The sequence below is a fragment of the Octodon degus genome, unplaced genomic scaffold (genome assembly GCF_000260255.1).
Source record: "Octodon degus isolate 3935 unplaced genomic scaffold, OctDeg1.0 scaffold00001, whole genome shotgun sequence".
Classification (NCBI taxonomy): Eukaryota; Metazoa; Chordata; class Mammalia; order Rodentia; family Octodontidae; genus Octodon; species Octodon degus.
The window spans coordinates 1410443-1420369 of record NW_004524577.1 but is presented as its reverse complement, the minus strand read 5'-3'; the positions used below and the strand labels follow the sequence as shown (position 1 = coordinate 1420369).

General features: G+C 48.2%; 1 pseudogene; it reads left to right on the top strand.

Annotated features, from left to right (window-relative positions):
• Positions 1-7905: 7905 nt before the first annotated feature.
• Positions 7906-9927, top strand: part of LOC101565526 — a 2850-nt pseudogene continuing 828 nt past the window's right edge.

Below are 9927 nucleotides of genomic sequence, written 5' to 3'. Positions count from 1 at the left end.
AGGGTCTTTTTAGGAAAGTGATATACAGAGTGAACACCAGCGGACAGCTTCCAAAGTCCCATTTACATGTCCCATTCACTATTTCACAGGTGTACTATTTGCCCAGTTACTCACACGGTATTACTCATAAAACTGACTTAGTCTTAGCTTATACTTTTTTAATCTTAGGCACTCACATCCAAGAACTAATGAGTCGGGTTTGCTACTGAAATTTTCCATAATATGCATTGTACTAAATAATTCCCCTTTCGGATCTTTAATGTTCAACTGAGTGCCTTTTAAAATAATTTTAAAGGCCACATATAACATCAAACTTCGGGCCACCCACAGAATCTGCACAAGTTTATTTTATTAGACATTTTTAGTCATTATGGAAAGACAGAAAAGAAAAGGAAACATCTGAATGAGCACAGCTGGCCCCGGCGCAGAGGCTGCCCTGGAGGAACCAGGGAAGACGGGAAGCTGCGGGAACCTGGAGGCTTGAGAGCGACCCTCTCAGCCCGGTGCCCGGCGTCGCCGAGAGGGCCTGGCCACGCCGCTGCTGTTCCAGGAGGAAGGAACCGACTGCTGGGGCCGCTGGTGACCGTCACCTCCCTGCCAGGGTGAAGCGTCTCCGCGACTCCCTGGAGGTGCTGACCGACCCTCCTCTCCCACCTCCTCCTGCCGACTCTGATGGAGCCTTCAGCGGGCGGCGAGAAAAGCAAAGCAGCACCCAGCGCCTCCTCGGGCCTGAGGGCCGGCTGGCGGGAAGCACAGCCCAACGCTCGCTCGGCACCTCCCTTCTTGGCAAAGCACCCCCTAAACGGTGCTCAGAAGAGAAGCGCCAGCTTGGGGAAACACGCTTGTGTGTTGTTGAGCGGATTTGGAACAGGCTTTCCAGACCCCCTCAAGGCCCAACAAACAAATTATAATTTAGACAAGTCTGGGACTCTTCGCAGCTCAGCTTGCGCTGGCGGCATTAGCTTCGCAACTCGGAACAGGCGAAGCTGTGTGTGTGAAAGCCCCTCGGCGGCACCTCGCGGGCACCCAGCGCAGCCGAAAACAGCTTTGAGTCTCGGATGTGACCTAGGGGCGAGTTTTCAAGCAGGCGCTAGGTCTAGCCTCAGGAAGGGTGCCTCTGAGACAGCCTTCCATCCCAAGATCACAACCAAGTGGCAAGACAAACTCCTTTTTTTGTTTTTCTTTTGTAATAGAGATTGAACTCAGGACCTTGCACTTGCCAGGCAAGCGCTATGCCACTGAGCTACCTCCCCAGCCCCAATGACAAACTCTTAAAACTGCCCCCAACCTACAATCCAAATGACCTAGGCCATGTACCATTTGCTGCCACCTCCTGCTTTAAAATCTCCTGCTGAGCTGGCATAGTGGTGCTGAGCAGCACTCTAGGAGGCTGGGGCAGGAGGGCCGCAAGTCTGAGCCTCGCCTGGACAGCTCAGTCAGTTAATGAGACCCTGTGTCAAAGTAGAAAATAAAAAAGGGCTAAGCATGTAGTGTAGTGTGAAGGCCCTGATTTCAGTCACCAGCTAAATAACAACATAAAAGCTGGACCTGGTGGTGCACACCTGTAATCCCAGCACCCAGGAGACAAGGCAGGAGGAAGGCCATGAGTTCGAGGCCCATCTGCGCTACATAGTGATCAAGGCCGCCTGAACTGCATAGCGAGACTCTAAATAAATACCAAACAGGAATCAGTGATCACAAATTCCTTACTTGTCTACCAAAATATTCTCAGATATTCACCCCTCCCTGTGTCCCACTGTTTATAAAACGATTTGGGAGCTTCTCCCATCAAGAGATGGAGTTCACATTCTCACCCCTGAATGGGCCGAGGACTTGCTTTGGCCTAAAGAACACAGCAGAGAGCCAGGCGTGGTGGCACCTACCTGTAGTCCCAGCACTGAGGAGGCTGAGGCAAGAGGATCATTGCAAGTTTGAGACCAGCCTGGGCTACAAAGTGAGCTCAAAGCCAGCCTGAGCTGCACATTGAGACCCTGTCTCATGAAGACAAAGAAGAAAAAAAAAGAACATAGCAAAAATAGTACAGTCCCAGTTCTGAGCATAAGTCTCAAGAGGCCGGAGGCCATCACTTTCTCTTAGAGCCCTGTCACCATGAGACAAAGTGGCCACAGCTGCCCAGTAGATAAGAAATCCAAGGGAGGAGGCTGGGGACCCCTCCACGCCAACCACCTTCAGAGGCAAAGGCTCCTGCTGACCCACAGCTGGCTGCAGATTGTGAGCGGGAACTCGGCCTCGATCGCAGAAGCCTCGCAGACAAGGCCAGCCTAAGCTGCCAACCTACTAAGCCATGAGCTCAAAAGTGACTGATACCTTAAGCCCCTGCATTTAGGGCATCTGATACGCGACTGCAGTTCAGTGACCCAGACAGGCCAGGCTGTGGGGAGCCTTCCCTGCCTCCTTCCGAGCCACACATTTCAACTCCCTATGGGCTGTCACTGGGATTCAGCTTGATAACTGCTGTGGCTGGCCCGGAGCAAAGCTGCCTGCCTGCCCCACACAGCTTCCCAGAGTATCGCATTAGAGTGACACACGGGGCTTGGCCGCTGGATCTGCCAGTGCCAACGGCATGCCCGCGGTCCTCGATTTAGCTTGAGATGCGCCAGGTACGTTCTAGGTGGGATAAAGTCACCTTTGTCCTGGCCACTGCCTCCTTCTGAACCAAATGGCAGGGATCCACCTGGCCTTCCTGCCACCCAGAACCACGCTTCGGTCAGCAACTTCACGACAGGCTGCACTCCGAGGGTTCCTGCATCTGCTCTTCCTGTGATCGCGTGGCACTTCGGTTTTCACACCACACTATGCGCTGGGGTAGAACATGTGTGCTCCCCTCACCCCCAAAACATCATGTGTTGAAATCTTGACCCCCAAGGTGACATGTCTAGGAAGTGGGGCTTTTTTATCTCAATTTTCTTAAGAGCAAAAAAGAGAAAATTTGTATTCAAAGATGTCTAACACGGAACGCAAAGCCGCACTCCGCAGCACGGGTTTCTCTTAAAGTGCTTTGTCTTTATGACTCTAATACAGATTGTTTATACTTTGCTTGTTCTAACATGTACACTATTTTAATTTGCCTGCCATCATTTTTAAGCAATTGAAAATACATTAAACCGCATTCATATTAAAATGACTCTGATGTAATATTTATTTTCTCACTTATAAAATTTGGAGTTTTCTAATGTGATAACAGGATAACACACTCTGCTGCTAGAGGGCGTGAGTCAAACGATCCCCCGGTGGGCCTGCCCTGGGGGAGAGATGAATAGAAAGCATGCAGGCAACTTCAAATACCAAGCGCAAGTTGACCCACAGCGCAACCTGAAGAACCCTGTCCTTTCAACTTCAGGCCTTTGTGCGTAAATGGATGCAACTAGAGACCATTCTCAGAAGGAAATAAATCAGATTCCCATGTGTAAACACCATATTGTCTCCCTAGTGTAAGAATCTGAAAGAGTAAATGAGATCCAAAAGGTTACATAGATACTGTGAAAGGGAAAGAAAATGGTCCAAAGGAAAAAAAAAAAAAAAAAACTGGGACAAGGGAAAGGAGAAAAAAGCAGGCGGAAGGGGGAATAGAGAGATACTAAAGAGAGTTAGACAGCGGTCCCTCACTTATCCCAGAGGTTATGTTCCAGACACCCCTGCGATAAGTGAAAAATCAGAGAAGTAGAAACGTTGTATTTTAGTATTTGTATATATTTTAAGGCCTTATAAACCCTTCCCATACTTTTTTTTTTAATTTAGGATAGGGTCTACAGAGTCTTACTACACAGATCGGACTCGTGGTGATCTTCCTGTTTGCAGCCCCCCAAGCACTGGGATTACAGGCACACACCACCACGCCCAGGCTCAATCGCTGTCCGGCGGCCCCGGGGGCGGGGCCGGCACTGCAGGCTGGCGACGGAACCGGCTGCTGCGCTCTGCCGAAGCAGGCACTTTAGCCCTCTGAGCTATCTGGCCAGCCCATCCCTTCCCATACTCTTATAAACCTTTCCTACACTTTTAAAATGTTCTTAACCATTCTCTAAACCCATACACCTACATAATTTTAACAACATACGTATACTGTACAGTACTGCAAAATCCCGCGATATAGCAAAAAATCTGCAATACTTTAGACGAACGTCTTTTGAAAACCCACAGTGAGTCTGCAAAGGCCAAACCACGAAATAGCGAGGGAGGACTGTACCACTAATTTCTCTTAGCTCATTGGAACTTAGTTCATTGGAAAGAAAGGTTTATGCTAATACTGTTGGGACAATTTGCATGCCTGTATCTTCTACTCTGAGGAACGACATCGAAAATAACAAGATGTATTAACTGTTGTTACTCACCTATTATGTTGTTCTAAAATTCTGACGTACTTTTTCTCTTCAAATAAAATTTTAAATAACCAAAAGGAATGTCTATCCAGTAGATATTCTTGTGTATGTACAGAAAGATATATATTAAAGATTTATGTTCAGGGCCAGCCAGATAGCTCAGCGGACTGAAGCGCCTGCTCAGGCGGAGCCCAGGGCCGGGGCGTGATCCCATGTGCTGCGCTGGCCCAGCCCCCGGGGCGCGCTGAGCCGGCAATGGAGACTGGGTGTGTGCGCCTGTAAGCCCAGCACTTGGGGGGCTGAAAACAGGAGCATCACTGCGAGTCAGCCTACATAGTGGGGCCCTGTAGACCCTACAGCCCCTGTACCAAGTACATTAAAAAAAAAAGGATTTATACTTAGCACTATCTATAGCAACAACAACAACAAAAAACCCCTACTATTAACCAGTAGGGGACTGGATACATATGAGGTATGATCAAAAGCTACAATGAATGTTTTAAAAATTTATTTTTAAGAAGACATATTGTCAAGGCTGGGTGTGGTGTCACACGCCTCAGTACTCGGGAGGCTGAGGCAGGAGAAGCCTTGCAAGGTTGAGACCCGCCTGAGTACAAAGTGAGTTGAAGGCCAGCCTGAGCTGCACAGTGAGACCCTGGCTCAGGGCAAAGGAAAACAAAACAAAAACAAAAAACCACAACGTCGTTAATCTCCTTCCAAATACTCTCATAGATTTGAATCTATTTCAATTACACTTGTGATCGTTTATTAGAGAAACAAACAAGCACTGATCTAATCACCCCGTCCAGTGACCAGGTGGAGGCCACCCCACAAGAGCATGCCCCTGATTCCACCGCTAAGCAAGTCCTTGACAACCCTAACATCATGCTACAGTCAGCTCTCTGTTCCCCAAAGAGGGACAGCGAGGCTTTTCCTAATGAAGAGCCGTGTGGCTCATCTCCAGGCCTCACACAAGAGTCACCCACAGAGTGATGATAAAGAAATAAATCTAAGCCAGGCATGGGGTCTCGCCCAGAATCCCAACGCCCTTGGAGATGAGGCTGGAGATGTGCAAGTTCAAGACCCTGAGTTCAAACTCCAGTACTGAGAAAAGAGGGGAGGGAAAGAGAGACAGCACCAGAGAGACAGAGACAGATAGACAGACAGACATAGAGATAGAGACAGAGACAGACAGAAGAGAGAAAGGGAGTTAAATCTGCATGCGCTGATACGATCAGCCTTCGTGACAGATTTTTGGATTGGTCAGGGGTAAGGACATGCCTGCGGCGCTGACAAGCCCGCACCATATGAACCGGAAGCAGAGCGGGACTCCGAAGCAGTCCTTCCGAGGGCACTCCAGTCACCTAGCTTCCTTCTGCAGGTCCCCACCTCCCAGCCCTGCTGCCCGAGGTGCACTTTGGCAGGGCATTTATCCAAGCCATAGCAGACATGTGAATAAATAATAGAAAAGAGCAGAATGGTTTTGGACCTAAATGTGGCGGCTGTATAATGTGTGACTGTCCTGAAGCCACCGAATTGATAAAGAAAACAGGGAACTACTGCAAGTGCCGCTTGCAGGGAAGGTGCAGCCCGAGCCTGTGTGCGGACAGGTGTGCAGCCTCCCGGGAAGGAGCACCCCAGCGCTGCGGTCTCCACTCAGAACACCAGGCCGGCCCCCTGGTGCTGGGCACGCTGTTACCACGAGCATGTAATTATGCCCCCTCTCTTAAAAACATCGTTAGAGATGTCATGTAGTTGTCCTCATGGGTGAATAAATTATTTGCCATTGGGGAAAGCAAATGAAAAAATTCCCTGTAAGATAGCTCTTAGTGAAACATGGCTGTGTGGGTCATTCAATTGCAGAAAATTGGGCCTTTGTCAAGTACACGGACATCTTATTTCAGGCTGTATATTCTCTGTGTGTGTGTCTTTCTGTCTCTCTACCTGTGTCTCTGTCCATCTATCTCTGTTTCTCTCTCTCTCTCTCTCTCTCTCTCTCTCTCTCTCTCTCTCTCTCTTTCTCTCTCTCGGTCAGAGTACTTAGGAATGCAGACACAATAAATATCTGGAACCAAATGGCAAATATCAAAAACTTGCCAGAAAAGGAGGAATGTATAACTTACTAAAAATTCCGTCACCAGCTGCTAGACCACTCAGCACTGGGCAAATTAGCATGTTTTCATCGACTTCATTATTTTAAACCTGGATAACAGCCGCCCCCCTCCTGAAGACAGCACAGAGGACAGGCCACCTGTGCCTCTCCGCCACCTGCTCAGGAGGACATGTCAGGCCTATCTGGCGGTGTCACTCGGTAAGTGCAGCTTTTCGACACGGCAGCCTCACTTCGACCCAGCATAATTTCAGCCCTCTACAATCCCAAGCTCCACCAGGTTCTTTGTTACTACGCAGACATCTCTGGTGACTCTGAACTAACCTTGAACAAGGAGACAAACAGTATTTTCACTGCGTCTTTGTCTGCGCTTCTCACTGGACTGCTCCAGCCCTACTTATTTAGAGCTGCAAAAACCCGAAGGCTTGGCTTCCAAAGTCCTGCAAGTAGCTTTCCGATATCTCTGCCCGTGTTTGCTTTCGTGGAGTCAATGCTCAGACTTTTCTCGATGGAGAGACATATGGCTTGAGCCCATTTTAGCAACTCCATAATAAAACTGATTATAAAAATAAGCATCTAAGAATATCCCATGCTTTTAACATTGACACTGCTGCTGTCACCCGCCCGCGGCGGCTGGCGCTGCGCTCAGCCCCTCTGTGGCCAAGTTCACTGCTGCAAGGGCAGAGCGGCCTCCTGTCACGACGCAGGGTCTCTGGGTTGCGCAGACGGCCACCGGCGCATGCCACATGTCACTGATCTCAAGACTTGGCTTCAAATTCTTATGCTTCCAGGTGAAAGTACAGCTTCATGATTACTGCGCTTTAAGAACGGAAATGAACAGTGAGGCCCAAAGGCCACAGCCGGAGCGCTCGGCAACACGGTGCCATCCATTCACCCCTTTGTTCCGGCATTTATTCACCAAATATCTCTCTCTCTCTCTCTCTCTCTCTCTCTCTCTCTCTCTCTCTCTCTCTCCCTCCCCTCTCTCTCTCGGTCAGAGTACTTAGGAATGCAGACACAATAAATATCTGGAACCAAATGGCAAATATCAAAAACTTGCCAGAAAAGGAAGAATGTACAACTTACTAAAAATTCCTTCCCTCCGGCCCTGACCACATGGAACTTCCAATCCAGTCGGGAGACACAGATGACAAACAGTCACCCAGACGTGTGGCTGCATCGTGTGCAGCGCTCCACGGAGAATCCTGCTGCTTACTTTAACCTGGAAGCAAAAGGGATTCTCAAGGTGAGAACTGAAAAATAAGCTGCTCCCCGGGCCAACGTGCAGGAGACGTGTCACGTAGCAGCACAAGCCCACTCTAGAGGAGGACTGGGGGCGTGGTTAAGCCAAAGAGGCACAGCACTCCTGGGGCACAGTGGCCAAAGGTGTGGGGAAGCTGGAAGGCCTAGGCCCAGAGAAGGGGACATTCTAGCCGCACAGATTGAAGTATTGGAACCATGGGAATAAAGGTTCAGCGTCCTCGATTTTTTTTTTTATATTGCCATTAACAATCAACCTGCTGGAAGAATTGTTTTCTGATGTTTGCCCCAAAACAGGCGAGAACTTTCGTTGTCTTGGTACAGGAGAAAACGGGACAGGGAAATCAACCCAGAACCATTACACTATAAGGGCTGCCTTTTTCACAGAGTTGTTAAAGATTTTATGGTTCAGGGTGGTGACTTCAGTGAAGGAAATGGACGAGGAGGAGAGTCTACTATGGAGGAATTTTTGACGATTAGAGTTTCGCTGTTAAACACAACAAAGAATTTCTTTTGTCAATGGCCAACAGGGGAAAAGACACAAATGGATCACAGTTGCTCATAACAACGAAACCAACTCCTCATTTAGATGGGCATCATGTTTTTGGACAAATGCTCTCTGGTCAAGAAGTTGTGAGAGAGATAGAAAACAGGGAAACAGACACAGCTAGTAAGCCATTTGCTGAGGTATGGATACTCAGCTCTGGAGAGCTGACCCCAAAATCTAAAGTTAAAAAAGAAGAAAAAAAGGCATAAGTCATCCTCCTCTTCCTCCTCCTCTCCAGTGCTTCAGATAGCTCCAGTGACTCTCAGGCTTCTGATTCTTCTGATTCTGAAAGTGCTTCTGAAGAGAAATCAAAAAAAGAAAAAGAAAAAAGAAACACAGAAAAAATTCCTGAAAACACAAGAAAGAAAAGAAGAAGAGAAAGAAAAGCAAGAAAAGTGCATCTAGCGAAAGTGAGGCTGAAAATATTGAAGCACAACCTCAGTCGACTGTCTGTCCAGAAGAGATTCCCCCAATACCAGAAAATAGATTCCTTATGAGAAAAAGTCCTCCCAAAGCTGATGGCAAGGAATGGAAAAACAGAGAGAGAGAGAAATGCACCTAGCTCCCAGCCTGCTTCCTACCAGCAGGGACTGACTCTTAGCTACTAGGTCTGGCAGGAAGATGTAAGGAAGAGGATCAAGGCGTGATCAGACCCCTTCCAGATCCAGATCAAGGGATCGTTCCAGGCGTAGTGAGGCTGCTCCACATCAGAGGCAAGAGATGCAGAGAGCATTGCCAACGAGGTACCAAGTGGTGACAGATGGATCAAAGGGGCTAATCAGGACTGAACTGAATGAAATGAAAGGAAATCAAAGGAGCCCAGTTAGAGTAAAGGAGAGAAAAATAACTGATCACAGACGTGAGTCTGAAAGTTCAAACAGAAAAAATGAAAAGGAGAAGAAAGTTAAAGAGCAGTCTGACAGCAGAGAGAAATCAGAAGAAATTCAGAAGAAGAAGATGAATATAGTAAGAACAAAGTGAAGAAAAGGGCTAAATCTAAAAGTAGGAGTAAGAGCAAAGAGAAATCAAAGAGTAAGGAAGAGATTCAAAACACAACAGACATGAAGAAAAGAGATTGAGGTCAAGAGTAAAGAAAGGGATCATGAGAATTAGACAAAGAAAAGCAACCTGATTCTAAAGGAAAAAATCAGGAAAGGAGTGGAAGTAAAGAGAAGTCTAAGCAACTAGAATCAAAAATGATGAGCACGATCATAGTAAAAGTAAAGAAAAGGAGAGACACACACAGTCCAGGAGTAGACAACGTGACGTGACTAAAGGTAAACACAGTTACAATAGAAGAACAAGAGAACAGAGCAAATAGGGACCGCAGCAGGAGAGTGCGGTCCAGAAGCCACAACAGAGATCGCAGCAGAAGCAAGGAGTACCACAGGTACAGAGAGGAGTGCAGGAGAAGAGGAAGATCACGAGGCCGAGACAGAAGAGGGACACCAGGAAGATCAGGAGTAAAGAGAGGAGAAGGAGGAGGAGGAGGAGGAGGAAGACCAGGAGGAGGAGGAGCAGGAGGAGGAGCAGGAGGAGGAGCAGGAGGAGGAGGAACAGGAGGAGGAGGAAGAGAAAGGAGGAGGAGAAGGAGGAGCAGGAGGAGGAGGAGCAGGAGGAGGAGCAGGAGGAGGAGGAGCAGGAGGAGCAGGAGGAGGAGGAGCAGGAGGAGG